This window comes from Triticum dicoccoides, chromosome 2B (assembly GCF_002162155.2).
Source record: "Triticum dicoccoides isolate Atlit2015 ecotype Zavitan chromosome 2B, WEW_v2.0, whole genome shotgun sequence".
Lineage (NCBI taxonomy): Eukaryota > Viridiplantae > Streptophyta > Magnoliopsida > Poales > Poaceae > Triticum > Triticum dicoccoides.
In genome coordinates, this window is record NC_041383.1 from 506,443,384 (window position 1) to 506,459,180 (window position 15,797).

Here is a 15,797-nt window from a genome sequence, read left to right on the forward strand (position 1 = left end):
AGCAATTAGCTAGAGTAGCTCCGTGCAAAGCATTGTAGACATAGAATATTTGCAAAATACATACGACTCTGTAATATGACAGACCCGTTGACTAAACTTCTCTCACGAGCAAAACATGATCATACCTTAGTACTCTTTGGGTGTTAATCACATAGCGATGTGACCTAGATTATTGACTCTAGTAAACCCTTTGGGTGTTGATCACATGGCGATGTGAACTATGGGTATTAATCACATACAGATGTGAATATTGGTGTTGAATCACATGCTAATGTGAACTAGCTTATTGACTCTAGTGCAAGTGGGAGACTGAAGGAAATATGCCCTAGAGGCAATAATAAAGTTATTATTTATTTCATTCTATCATGATAAATGTCTATTATTCATGCTAGAATTGTATTAACCGGAAACATAATACATGTGTGAATACATAGACAAACATAGTGTCACTAGTATGCCTCTACTTGACTAGCTCGTTTATCAAAGATGGTTATGTTTCCTAGCCATGGACAAAAGAGTTGTCATTTGATTAATGGGATCACATCATTAGGAGAATGATGTGATTGACTTGACCCATTCCGTTAGCTTAGCACGTGATCGTTTAGTATGTTGCTATTGCTTTCTTCATGACTTATACATGTTCCTATGACTATGAGATTATGCTACTCCCGTTTACCGAAGGAACACTTTGTGTGCTACCAAACGTCACAACGTAACTGGGTGATTATAAAGGAGCTCTACAGGTGTCTCCGAAGGTACATGTTGGGTTGGCGTATTTCGAGATTAGGATTTGTCACTCCGATTGTCGGAGAGGTATCTCTGGGCCCACTCGGTAATGCACATCACTATAAGCCTTGCAAGCATTGCAACTAATTAGTTAGTTGCCGGATGATGTATTACGGAACGAGTAAAGAGACTTGCCGGTAACGAGATTGAACTAGGTATTGAGATACCGATGATCGAATCTCGGGCAAGTAACATACCGATGACAAAGGGAACAATGTATGTTGTTATGCGGTCTGACCGATAAAGATCTTCGTAGAATATGTGGGAGCAAATATGAGCATCCAGGTTCCGCTATTGGTTATTGACTGGAAATGTGTTTCGGTCATGTCTACATTGTTCTCGAACCCGTAGGGTCCGCACCCTTAAGGTTTCGATGACAGTTATATTATGAGTTTATGAGTTTTGATGTACCGAAGGAGTTCGGAGTCCAGGATGAGATCGGGGACATGACGAGGAGTCTCGAAATGGTCGAGACGTAAAGATCGATATATTGGACGACTATATTCGGAGTTCGGAAAGGTTCCGAGTGATTCGGATATTTTTCGGAGTACCGGAGAGTTACGGGAGTTCGCCGAGGAGTATATGGGCCTTATTGGGCTTTAGGGGAAAGAGAGAGGAGAGGTTGGGCGCGCCCCCAAGGCCTAGTCCGAATTGGACTAGGGGGAGGGGCTGCGCCCCCTCCTTCCTTCTGTTCTCTTCCCCCTTTCCTTGACTCCTACTCCTACTACTTGGAAGGGGGGGGGGGGGAATCCTACTCCCGATTGGAGTAGGACTCCTCCTTGGCGCGCCTCCTCCTGGCCGGCCGCCCCCTCCCCCTTGATCCTTTATATACGGGGGCAGGGGGGCACCTCTAGACACAACAACAATTGATCCCTTGGATCTCTTAGCCGTGTGCGGTGCCCCCCTCCACCATAGTCCACCTCGATAATATCGTAGCGGTGCTTAGGCGAAGCCCTGCGACGGTAGAACATCAAGATCGTCACCACGGCGTCGTGCTGACGGAACTCTCCTTCGACACTCGGCTAGATCAGAGTCCGAGGTACGTCATCGAGCTGAACGTGTGCTAGAACTCGGAGGTGCCATAGTTTCGGTGCTTGATCCGTCGGGCCATGAAGACGTACGACTACATCAACCGCGTTGTGCTAACGCTTCCGCTTATGGTCTACAAGGATATGTAGACAACACTCTTCCCTCTCATTGCTATGCATCAGCATGATCTTGCGTGTGCGTAGGAAATTTTTGAAATTACTACGTTACCCAACAGCGACCCAGACCAACCTTACATGACTGCGTTTATGAGACCAGTTCCACCGACAGACATGCAACTAGTTTTGCATAAAGGTGGCTGGCGGGTGTCTGTTTCTCCAACTTTAGTTGAATCGAATTTGACTGCGGCCAGTCCTTGTGAAGGTTAAAACAACAAACTTGATAAATCACGGTTGTGGTTTTTGTGCCGTAGGTTTGTACGGTTCATGCTAGCAGCCCATAGCAGCCACGTAAAACTTGCAACAAACAAAGTAGAGGATGTCTAACTTGTTTCTGCAGGGCATGTTGTGATGTGATATGGTCAAGACATGATGTGATATAAAGATTGTTGTATGAGATGATCATGTTTTGTAAAAGTTACCGGCAACTGGCAGGAGCCATATGGTTGTCGCTTTATTGTATGAAATACAAGCACTATGTAATTGCTTTACTTTATCACTAAGCGGCGGTGATAGTCATAGAAGCAATGGTTGGTGAGACGACCACGACGCTACAATGGAGATCAAGGTGTCAAGCAGGTGACGATGGAGATCATGACGTTGCTTCAGTGATGGAGATCATGAGCACAAGATGATGATGGCCATATCATGTCACATATTTTTGATTGCATGTGATGTTTATCTTTTATGCATCTTATTTTGCTTAGTATGGCGGTAGCATTATAAGATGATCCCTCACTAAAATGTCAAGGTATAAGTGTTCTCCCCGAGTATGCACCGTTGCGAAAGTTTTTGTGCCGAGACACCACATGATGATTGGGTGAGATAGGTGATGTCTGCTAGAACTACATCGGTATTTTCCCAAAGAGGAAGGGATGATGCAGTATAGTGATGATAGGTATTTTCCTCAGTGATGAGACCAAGGTTATCGAACCAGTAGGAGAACCTCCTCACAGCACGTAAACAACACCTACACACAAATAACATAACAAATACTCGCAACCCGACGTGTGAAAGGAGTTGTCAATCCCTTTCGGGTACGACGCCTCAAGATAGGCAAATAACGTGAGATAAAAGTGGTAGATAGGATAAATAGATCACAGAACAAATAAATTGCAGCAAAGTATTTTTGTATTTTTGGTTTAATAGATCTGAAAATAAATGCAAACAAAAATAGATCACAAAGGAAAATATGATGAAAAGAGACCCGGGGGCCGTAGGTTTCACTAGTGTCTTCTCTCGAGAAAAATAGTAAACGGTGGGAAAACAATTACTGTTGGGAAATTGATAGAACTTCAAATAATCATGACGATATCTAGGCAATGATCATTATATAGGCATCACGTCCAAGATTAGTACATCGACTCCTGCCTGCATCTACTACTATTACTCCACACACCAACCGCTATCCAGCATGCATCTAATGTATTAAGTTCATAGAAAAATGGAGTAATGCAATAAGAACGATCACATGATGTAGACAAGATCCATTTATCTATTATGAAGATATAGATCCCATCTTGTTATCCTTAGTAGCAACAATACATACGTGTCGGTTCCCCTTCTGTCACTAGGATCAAGCATCATAAGATCGAACCCACTACAAAGCATCTCTTCCCATTGCAAGATAACTAGATAAAGTTGTCCAAACAAAACCCAAATATCAAAGAAGAAATACAAGGCTATAAGCAATCATGCATATAAGAGATCAAAGAAGACTCAAATAACTTTCATGGATAAAAAACATAGATCTGATCATAAACTCAAAGTTCATCGGATCCCAACAAACACACCGCAAAAAGGCTTACATCATATGGATCTCCAAGAGACCATTGTATTGATAATCAAAAGAGAGAGAGGAAGCCATCTAGCTACTAACTACGGACCTGTAGATCTACAAAGAACTACTCACGCATCATCGGAGAGGCACCAATGGAAGTGGTGAACCCCTCCGTGATGGTCTCTAGACTGGATCTGGTGGTTCTCGACTCTGCGGCGGCTTGAATTTTTTTTGTCGACTCCCCTAGGGTTTTTGGAATATTGGGGTATTTATAGAGAAAAGAGGCGGTCCAGGGGGCACCCGACGTGGGCACAACCCACCAGGGCGCGCCTGGGCTGGCGCGCCCTGGTGGGTGCTGCTTCCCTCGGGACACCGCCCAGGTGCTTCCTTGGCCCACTAGATGTCTTCTAGCCCAAAAAAATCCTCCAGGATTTTCGCTGCGTTTGGACTCCGTTTGATATTGATTTCCTGCGATGTAAAAAACATGCAGAAGACAACAACTGGCACTGGGCACTATGTCAATAGGTTAGTACCAAAAAATGATACTATAAAATGATTGTAAAACATCTAAGAATGATAATATAACAGCATGGAATAATAAAAAATTATAGATATGTTCGAGACGTATCAATAGGCTCTACGTTCAAATACAATGGGTGCAAGCCAGATTTGTACACGCAGAATACTTGGGTTAAACTTGACGAGCCTAGCATATACATATATGGCCTCGGAACACTGGAGACCTAAAGGTCGAACGTGAATCACATAGTAGATATGATCAACATAGTGATGTTCACCATTGAAGACTACTCCATCTCACGTGATGATCGGACATGGTTTAGTTGATTTGGATCACATATCATTTAGATGACTATAGGGATGTCTATCTAAGTGGGAGTTCTTTAGTAATATGATTAATTGAACTTAATTTATCATGAACTCAGTCTTGATAGTTTTTTGCATATCTATGTTGTAGATCAATGGCCCGTGCTACTGTTCCTTCGAATTTTAATGCGTTCCTAGAGAAATCTAAGTTGAATGATGATGGCAGCAACTACACATACTGGGTCCGTAACTTGAGGATTATCCTCATTGCTGCATAGAAGAATTATGTCCTTGATGCACCGCTAGGTGTACCACCTGCCCCCAGCAACTGCAAACATTATGAATGCCTGGCAGTCGCGTGTTGATGACTACTCATTAGTTCAGTGTGCCATGCTTTACGACTTAGAATCAGGACTTCAAAGACGTTTTGAATGTCATGGACCATATGAGATGTTCTAGGAGTTGAAGTTAATATTTCAAGCAAATGCCCGAGTTGAGAGATATGAAGTCTCCAACAAGTTTTATAGCTGCAAGATGAAGGAGAACAGTTCTGTTAGTGAGCACATACTCAGAATGTCTGGGTACCATAATCACTTGACTCAGATGGGAGTTAGTCTTCCAGATGATTGTGTCATTGACAGAGTTCTTCAATCACTGCCACCAAGCTACAAAGGCTTCGTGATGAACTTCAATATGCAAGGGATGGAAAAGACTATTCCTGAGCTCTTTGCGATGCTAAAGGCCGCTGAGGTAGAAATCAAAAAGGAGCATCAAGTGTTGATGGTTAACAAGACCACTAGTTTCAAGAACAAGGGCAAGGGTAAAAAGAAGGGGGAACTTCAAAAAGACTGACAAGCAAGTTGTCACTCCTGGGAAGAAACCTAAAAATGGACCCAAGCCTGAAACTGAGTGCTTCTACTGCAAGGGAATGGGTCACTGGAAGCGGAATTGCCCCAAGTATTTGGCGGATAAGAAGGATGGCAAGGTGAACAAAGGTATATTTGATATACATGTTATTAAGGTGTACCTTACTAATTCTCCTAGTAGTGCCTGGGTATTTGATACTAGTTCAGTTGCTCATATTTGTAACTCAAAGCAGGGACTACGGATTAAACGAAGATTGGCTAAGGACGAGCTGACGATGCGCGTCCGAAATTGTTCCAAGGTTGATGTGATCGCCGTCGGCATGCTACCTCTACATCTACCTTCGGGATTAGTTTTAGACCTAAATAATTGTTATTTGGTGCCAACGTTGAGCATGAACATTATATCTGGATCTTGTTTAGTGCGAGATGGTTATTCATTTAAATCAGAGAATAATGGTTGTTCTATTTATATGAGTAATATCTTTTATGGTCATGCACCCTTGAAGAATGGTCTATTTCTGTTGAATCTTGATCATGATGATACACATATTCATAATATTGATGCCAAAAGATGCAAAATTGATAATGATAGTGCAACTTATTTAGGGCACTGCCGTTTGGGTCATATCAGTGTAAAGCGCATGAAGAAACTCCATAAAGATGGACTTTTGGAATCACTTGATTATGAATCATTTGATACTTGCAAACCGTGCCTTATGGGCAAGATAACTAAAACTCCGTTCTCCGAAACAAAGGAACGAGCTACTGACTTACTAGAAATAATACATACTGATGTGTGCGGTCCAATGAGTGTTGATGCTCATGGCAGGTATCGTTATTTTCTGACCTTCACAGATGATTTGAGCAGATATAGGTATATCTACTTAATGAAACACAAGTATGAAACATTTGAAAAGTTCAAAGAATTTCAGAGTGAAGCGGAGAATCATCGTAACAAGAAAATAAAGTTTCTACGATCTGATCATGGAGGAGAATATTTGAGTTAAGAGTTTGTGCTTCATTTAAAACAATGTGGAATATTTTCACAGCTCATGCCACCTGGAACAACACAACGGAATGGTGTGTCCGAACGTCGTAACCGCACTTTATTGGATATGGTGCGATCTATGATGTCTCTTACCGATTTACCACTATCGTTTTGCGGTTATGCATTAGAGACAGCCGCATTCACTTTAAACAGGGCACCGTCAAAGTCTGTTGAGACGATATCGTATGAACTGTGGTTTGACAACAAACCTAAGCTGTCGTTTCTTAAAGTTTGGGGATGTGATGCTTATGTGAAAAGGCTTTAGCCTGATAAGCTCGAACCCAAATCGGAGAAATGTGTCTTAATAGGATACCCTAAGGAAACAATTGGGTACACCTTCTACCACAAGTCCAAAGGCAAGATTTTTGTTGCTAAGAACGGAACCTTTCTAGAGAAGGAGTTTCTCTCGAAAGAAGTGAGTGGGAGGAAAGTAGAACTTGATGAGGAAATTGTACCTGCTCTCAATTTGGAAAGTAGCTCATCCAAGAAATATGTTCCCGTGATGCCTATACCAACTAGAGAGGAAGTTAATGATAAAGATCATGAAAATACAGATCAAGTTGCTACAGAACCTCGTAGGTCTAGCAAAGCATGATCCGCACCAATGTGGTACGGTAATCCTGTTTTGGAGGTCATGTTACTTGACCATGACGAACCTACGAACTATGAAGAAGCTATGATGAGTCCAGATTCTGATAAATGGCTTGAGGCCATGAAATCTGAGATAGGATCCATGTATGAGAACAAAGTGTGGACTTTGGTGGATCTGCCCGATGATCGGCGACCCATAGAGAATACATGGATCTTCAAGAAGAAGACTGACGCTGACGGTAATGTTATTGTCTATAAATCTCGAATTGTTGCAGAAGGTTTTCGACAAGTTCAAGGGGTTGACTACGGTGAGACGTTCTCACCCGTAGTGATGCTTAAGTCTGTCCAAATCATGTTAGCAATTGCCGCATTTTATGATTATGAAATTTGGCAAGTGGATGTCAAACTGCATTCCTTAATGGATCTATTAAAGAAGAGTTGTATATGATGCAACCAGAAGGTTTTGTCGATCCTGGAGGTGCTAACAAAGTGTGCAATCTCCAGCGATCCATTTATGGAATGGTGCAAGCATCTCGGAGTTGGAATATATGCTTTGATGAGGTGATCAAAGCATATGGTTTAATACAGATTTTTGGAGAAGCCTGTATTTACAAGAAAGTGAGTGGGAGCTCTATAGCATTTCTAATATTGTATGTGTGTGACATATTGTTGATTGGAAATGATGTAGAATTTCTGGATAGCATAGAAGGATACTTGAACAAGAGTTTTTTCAATGAAAGACCTCGGTGAAGCTGCTTACATATTGGGCATCAAGATCTATAGAGATAGATAAAGTCGCTTGATAGGACTTTCACAAAGTACATACCTTGATAAACTTTTGAAGAAGTTCAAAATGGATCAGTCAAAGAAAGGGCTCTTGCATGTGTTACAAGGTGTGAAGTTGAGTCAGACTCAATGCCCGACTGTCGTGGTCCTAAGGCTGACAGTAGAAAGGAGGGTAGGTACGGAGAGGCAAGATCTTAGCTATGGCGAAGATGTACACATGAGGTTTACGAGTTCATGCCCTTCTCGGAGGAAGTAATAGCCCTACGTCTCGGTGCCCGGAGGCGGTCGATTGGATTATGTGTGTTGTATTATAGGGGGTGCCAACCCTTGTCCCAGAGGAGGGGGGTGGCTCATATAGAGTGCGCCAGGACCCCCGCCCGCCTCCATTACAAGGGGCTTAATGTACATAAAGTAAGGGGCGTTACTAGTAACGCTGGCCTTAATTACTCTTAATGCTTATCAAGACTAAGGAGTGAATATTAGGCCGTTGCGTGCTCTTTCAACTCCTGATCTTTGATATAGTCGAGTGACTCCCCATATGGTCGAGTAACGGTAGGGGGTGGTCGTGGAGTGATGTGATCATCGAGTGGATTGCACTCGACGTACTTGACTGGTGTTCGTCTGTTGACTCTTGGTCTTTTTATCTTCTGGGGTAGTGACCTGGGGTAGGACGTATGGACCGGGCATATGACCCTACCCCAGGTCTATATCCTCGTCAGTAGCCCCCGAATGGATTAAGGTGTGAGTGGAAAGTAGGCTGAAGTTGATCCTACTCCGAGCTTCGGGCCTTCACGAGTGCTTTCTGCAAATCTGAACGCCTACGTCGGTATTTCGATGTCGACTCAGTCGCCTTGAACCATTTAATGAGCCGTCGACTGAACTGGTGACATCAAGCATCGAGTGCTGTGTTAGAGCGCGAGATCTTGGGCGTGATTGTCTGCAGCGCATCCCGGATTTCACGGGATACGGATTTTTGGAGAAGCGCGTGGGCCGGAGAGTGCCGAAACAGGGTGCTCGGATAAGTAGCAACGCCTCGATTATTGCGCCGCCTTTTTCGCCACGTATGTTGTACGGAATTGTTGGAGGATTTGACAGGATTGCCTGGGTCCACGCGTCAGTCACTCGGCAGTGGCCCTTTATAAGGTGTCGGGACCGAGGCGCTTGCACTGTGCACGCATGTTCCTCCTTCTTTCTCCTCTGTTTCTCCACCGCTCCCAGCACCTCCGCTCTCGACGCCGCTGCTCCCACGCCATGGTGAAGGACAAAACGGCGGCGCTGGAGCGCGCTAAGAAGGTGACGGGGGCGGCGAAGGGCAAGAAGCAGCAACGCGGGTCGTCGTCGTGCGCGGGGCTGCGCTGGGCTGGATCCAGGGTGATTGGATCCGGTCTTTGATTCGGCAGGCGGATCTGGACGAGCTGGAGGAGTCCGGGTTAATCGCCAAGGGGGCAGCAAGGCTGCCGGAGGGGGAGATGAGTCCCCAGCCTTGACCGGGTGAGTGCGTTCTGCTCGCCACCCACGTCGACCGTGGTTTTTCGCTTCCTCCGCATCCTTTCTTCCAGGGGTTCCTGAACTTTTTCGGTGCTCAACTCCACCATTTCTCTCCCAACACCATCATGTATTTAGCTGCGTTTGTATCGATGTGCGAGAACTTCTTAGGATGTCAACCGCACTGGGGTCTCTTCAAACACATCTTCACCATTCGTTCGCAGTCGGTAAAAAAGGCGAAGTCGAGTGACTCGAAAACCCATGTCATCCAGATGTGTGGGGGCTTAGGTATCCAAAAGAGAAATAGGAGTGCCTTTCCTGCCATGACTCTCCCTGACTCCGTTAGAGGCTGGCAGTCGACCTAGTTCTATTGCCAGGACGTTACAGCTCCAGGTGAGTCGACTGGTCTTCCCCACTTCTCGTTTGACCGTGTTCAGACTCCTGCTCCACTAAAAGTGACCGTTGATGAGACCATGGAGACGAGGATGTTGGTGGATAGGGTGGTCCAGCTCATCAATGAGGGCGTTACGGGTCTGGATCTGCTGGAGGTGTTCCTCAGTCGACGCATTCAGCCTCTCCAGGCCCGCGATCACCCGATGTGGCTGTACTCCGGACCGGACGACACCGCTCGAGTCCATCCAGAAGAAGTGCCGCCTTAAACTGTAGCCTTGTGGCTGAGGAGTATCACAGGCAACCAGGACAACCCCAGAGGATCTAGGCGAGTCGTCCCCTTCCGCGACGGGAACCTGCCTGACAAGGTATATTTTTGTTCCGACTGTTTCCTGATCACGCTCTGACTGTACTTGATGTCGACTGACTCTGACTCGACCGATTTATTCTGCAGGTATTCACTGAGATGCATTCGATACCCAACGGTGAACATGCTTTGGCGCAGGACCAGGAGGGAGAGGCCAGTGCCAAGGAGAGTGGTGAGTGGGAGTCCCCGGAAGAAGAAGAAGAGGAGAGCGAGGAGTCCGACAAGGAGGAAGAGGTCGACTCGCCGCCCCGTTCGGAACATCGATCCAAGCAGCAGCATGATCCGTCTGGCGGGCGTGGGAAAAGTGGGCTCCAAGTGCCACTACTCAGAAGCGCACTCGGACGTCGACTCCGGAGCCAACGGAGAAGGTGGCCAAGCAGCCTAAGGTCGCTTCTCCCAAGGCTCGGAAGACACTGCCGCGGATCAAGATGGACGTCCCTGTTGCTTCGGGGTGAGTGTTTTGGTTGCGTTTCCGTAGGTCGACTGAAGATTTTCTTGTTCTGACTAACCAATTCATGTGTCTTTCCAGCCCCACCTCTGCTGCCACTGACATGGACATTGACAAGGCGCCAGGAGATGAATAAGCCACTTCGCGAGTCGGTAAGTCTGATCGACCGAGCCTTGTTGAGCTGAGTGAATCATCAATCAGCAGAGTTTCTGACATTTCTCTCTTTCTGTAGTTTTGCAAGAAGTTGTCGTGCTCCCCGACGACGAAGAAGAGGCACCTCTATAGGAGAGGAGGAGGAAGGGTGGAAGCTCTGGCAAGAGGAGGCTTAAAGTTCAGGTCCCTCAGTCGACGCCGGCGCTCGAGGTAGTGGCCGAACGCTCCGGGGAGCTGGTTCGGACCAGCGTCACGTTCGCCAGCCCCCTGACGACTGATCGCTCAACGAGCTTGACTGCTCCGACTCCTGCTGCTCTAGTGCAACTTCACACCTCCGACTCGGTGACTGCTCAAGCTGCTCTTCAACCATCACTATTTGTTGTATATCAAACTCCGGGTGACTCGCCGAGTGCAGCCAGGGAAGCTCTTCGCCAGGTGAACCTTGTCATGGAGCAGGTGAAGGTGGTGCATGAGGCTAGCCAGGTGGCCTACAATGACAATTCTGCCCATCAAGCCAATGTTCAGGTCAGCAAGACTCTGACTGACTTTTCGAATGTTGTCTTATATTTGGTCACCCACTGGGGTGTTTTGTTGCTTAGAGCCTACAAAATTTGCCATCTCACTCGACTTGAGTTGAATGTTTAGTAGACTATCTGGACTCACGCTGGGCAGGCCCTGCTGAGTATTGATCCGAACCAGTGGGGGCACGCTAAGTGCACCCACTTGGTGTAGTCCCCGAGACCACGGTCGACTGCTGGTAGTCGACTGAGGTCTTATAATGTATCTCTCTTTTTTTTGAACTCACGCTGGGCAGATCCTGTTGAGTATTGTTCTGAACCAGTGGGGGCGCGCTAAGTGCACCCACTGGGTGTAGTCCCTGAGACTACTTGTTGGATATTTGATTTGACAGTAGTCTTAGAGTAGCTTTTCTCCGTCGATTGTTTTTTGTTTTTGTCGACTGACATGACACTTTTGCTGCTTGTAGAGGTCTTGTGATCTTGGAGCTCGTCTGTCTGAGTTAAAGAAGAAGCATATCAGCATTGAACTTGACCTTGAACTTGCCAAGAAGAATCTGAAGACTACCCAGGAAGAGATGGCTATCATGGGAGGTAACCATTCGACCGTCTGCTTAGTAGACTTTCCACTGCTTTTCATTCAATCTCTTAGAGCCGAGTGACTTCACATAAGCAGATGTGCGTAGTGAAAACCGCCAACTTCAGTCTCTTCTAAAGAGTGTTGTTTCTTTAGAGAGGATGAAGGAGCCTTTGGAGCAGAAGGACCTGGACCTGGCAGCCGCTCAGAAGGAAGCACACGAGAAGACGAAGCTTGCAGACCAAAAGCTGGCTTCAGTCGGCAAATTAGAGGAGGAGAACGCGAAGCTGAAGACTGCCGTCTCAGATGCTAACCGGGAGGTCGAGCAACTGAGGAAGGACAAGGAGAGCCTGACCACTGAAGTTGACGGTCTCAGGGCCAAGACGGGCAAACTAGAGTCCCATTTGGAACAATTCGTGGCAAAGCTTGTCTTGAAGTTTGAAGGTATGACTGTTCAGTTAGATAACTGTCGTCGACTGAGATTTGCAATACGGTCGACTCATTGTTTGTTGTGATGGAATAGAACTCTGTCAGGACTTTGAAGATGAAACTGGGCGGGTCGAGACTGTTGGAAATATGCCCTAGAGGCAATAATAAAAGCATTATTATTATATTTCCTTGTTCATGATAATTGTCTTTTATTCATGCTATAATTGTATTATCCGGAAATCGTAATACATGTGTGAATACATAGACCACAATACGTCCCTGGTGAGCCTCTAGTTGACTAGCTCGTTGGTCAACAGATAGTCATGGTTTCCTGACTATGGACATTGGATGTCATTGACAACGGGATCACATCATTAGGAGAATGATGTGATGGACAAGACCCAATCCTAAGCATAGCACAAGATCATGTAGTTCGTTTTGCTCGAGTTTTTTCAATGTCAAGTATCTCTTCCTTAGACCATGAGATCGTGTAACTCCCGGATACCGTAGGAGTGCTTTGGGTGTACCAAACGTCACAACGTAACTGGGTGACTATAAAGGTACACTACAGGTATCTCCGAAAGTGTCTGTTGGGTTGACACGGATCGAGACTGGGATTTGTCACTCCGTATGACGGAGAGGTATCTCTGGGCCCACTCGGTAATGCATCATCATAATGAGCTCAAAGTGACCAAGTGCTTGGTCAAGGGATCATGCATTACGGTACGAGTAAAGTGACTTGCTGGTAACGAGACTGAACAAGGTATTGGGATACCGACGATCGAGTCTCGGGCATGTAACATACCGATTGACAAAGGGAATAGTATATGGGGTTGCTTGAATCCTCGACATCGTGGTTCATCCGATGACATCATCGAGGAGCATGTGGGAGCCAACATGGGTATCCAGATCCCGTTGTTGGTTATTGACCCGAGAGCCGTCTCGGTCATGTCTGCATGTCTCCCGAACCCGTAGGGTCTACACACTTAAGGTTCGGTGACGCTAGGGTTATTAGGAAGACTTGTATGTGAATACCGAATGTTGTTCGGAGTCCCGGATGAGATCCCGGACGTCACGAGGAGTTTTGGAAGGGTTCGGAGGTAAAGATTTATATATGGGAAGTTGTCAAATGGACACCGGAAAGTTTAGGGGGCATATAAGTATTGTACCGGGGCCACCAGAAGGGTTCCGGGGGTCCACCGGGAGGGGCCACCCCTCCCGGGGGGCCACATGGGCTGCGTGGGGCAGGAGCCAGCCCCTGGAGGGCTGGGCGCCCCCCCCCCTTGGGCCCATGCGCCTAGGGTTTGGGGGGGAACCCTAGAGGGGGTGCCCCCCTTTGCTTGGGGGGCAAGTCCCCCCTCCCTGGCCGCCGCCCCCCATCTAGATCCCATCTAGAGGGGCCGGCACCCCTTGCCCCTTCCCCTATAAATAGAGGGGTGAGGGGAGGGCTGCATACACAAGCCAAGGCGCAGCCCCTCCCCTCCCCAACACCTCTCCTTCTCCGTCACGAGCTTGGCGAAGCCCTGTCGGAGTGCTGCTTCTCCACCAACACCACGCCGTCGTGCTGCCGGTGGAGCTGTCTTCCTCAACCTCTCCTTCCTCCTTGCTGGATCAAGACGGAGGAGACGTCGCCCGTACCATACGTGTATTGAATGCGGAGGTGCTGTCCATTCAGCACTTGGTCATCGGTGATCTGAATCACGTCGAGTACGACTCCATCATCACCGCTCCCTCGAACGCTTCCGTACGCGATCTACAAGTGGTATGTAGATGCAAACTCACTCCCTTGACTCGTTGCTTAGATGAACTCATAGATGGATCTTGGTGAAACCGTAGGAAAATTTTTAATTTTCTGCAACATTCCCCAACAGTGGCATCATGAGCTAGGTCTATGCGTAGTTCTCTATTGCACGAGTAGAACACAATTTTGTTGTGGGCGTAGATCTTGTCAACTTGCTTGCCGCTACTAGTCTTATCTTGCTTCAGCGGTATTGTGGGGTAAAGCGGCCCGGACCAACCTTACACGTACGCCTACGTGAGACCGGTTCCACCGACTAACATGCACTAGTTGCATAAGGCGGCTGGCGGGTGTCTGTCTCTCCCACTTTAGTTGGAGCGGATTCGATGAAAAGGGTCCTTATGAAGGGTAAATAGAAGTTGACAAAATCACGTTGTGGTTATTCGTAGGTAAGAAAACGTTCTTGCTAGAACCCAATTGCAGCCACGTAAAAGATGCAACAACAATTAGAGGACGTCTAACTTGTTTTTGCAGCAATTGTCATGCGATGTGATATGTCCAAGTTGTGATGAATGATGAATGATATATTGTGATGTATGAGATCATGTTCTTGTAATACGAATCACGACTTGCATGTCAATGAGTATGACAACCGGCAGGAGCCATAGGAGTTGTCTTTATTTTTTGTATGACCTTTGTGTCATTGAAGAACGCCATGTAAATTACTTTACTTTATTGCTAAACGCGTTAGCCATAGAAGTAGAAGTAGTCTTTGGCGTGACAACTTCATGAAGACACAATGATGGAGATCATGATGATGGAGATCATGGTGTCATGCCGGTGACGAAGATGATCATGGAGCCCTGAAGATGGAGATCGAAGGAGCTATATGATATTGGCCATATCATGTCACTACTTTATATAATTGCATGTGATGTTTATTATGTTTTATGCATCTTGTTTACTTAGAACGACGGTAGTAAATAAGATGATCCCTTATAATAATTTCAAGAAAGTGTTCCCCCTAACTGTGCACCGTTGCTAAAGTTCGTCGTTTCGAAGCACCACGTGATGATCGGGTGTGATAGATCCTTACGTTCACATACAACAGGTGTAAGACAGATTTACACATGCAGAACACTTAGGGTTAACTTGACGAGCCTAGCATGTACAGACATGTCCTCGGAACACAAGAGACCGAAAGGTCGAACATGAGTCGTATAGAAGATACGATCAACATGGAGATGTTCACCGATGATGACTAGTCCGTCTCACGTGATGATCGGACACGGCCTAGTCGACTCGGATCGTGTAACACTTAGATGACTAGAGGGATGTCAAATCTGAGTGGGAGTTCATTCAATAATTTGATTACATGAACTTAATTATCATGAACTTAGTCTAAAACTTTTGCATAATATGTCTTGTAGATCAAATGGCCAACGCTCATGTCAACATGAACTTCAACGCGTTCCTAGAGAAAACCAAGCTGAAAGATGTTGGCAGCAACTATACGGACTGGGTCCAGAACCTGAGGATCATCCTCATAGCTGCCAGGAAACAATATGTCCTAGAAGGACCACTAGGTGACGCTCCCGTCCCAGAGAACCAAGACATTATGAATGCTTGGCAGTCTCGTGCTGATGATTACTCCCTCGTTCAGTGCGGCATGCTTTACAACTTAGAACCGGGGCTCCAAAAGCGTTTTGAGCAACACAGAGCATATGAGATGTTCGAGGAGCTGGAACTAGTTTTCCAAGCTCATGCCCGGGTCGAGAGATATGAAGTCTCCGACAAGTTCTATAGTT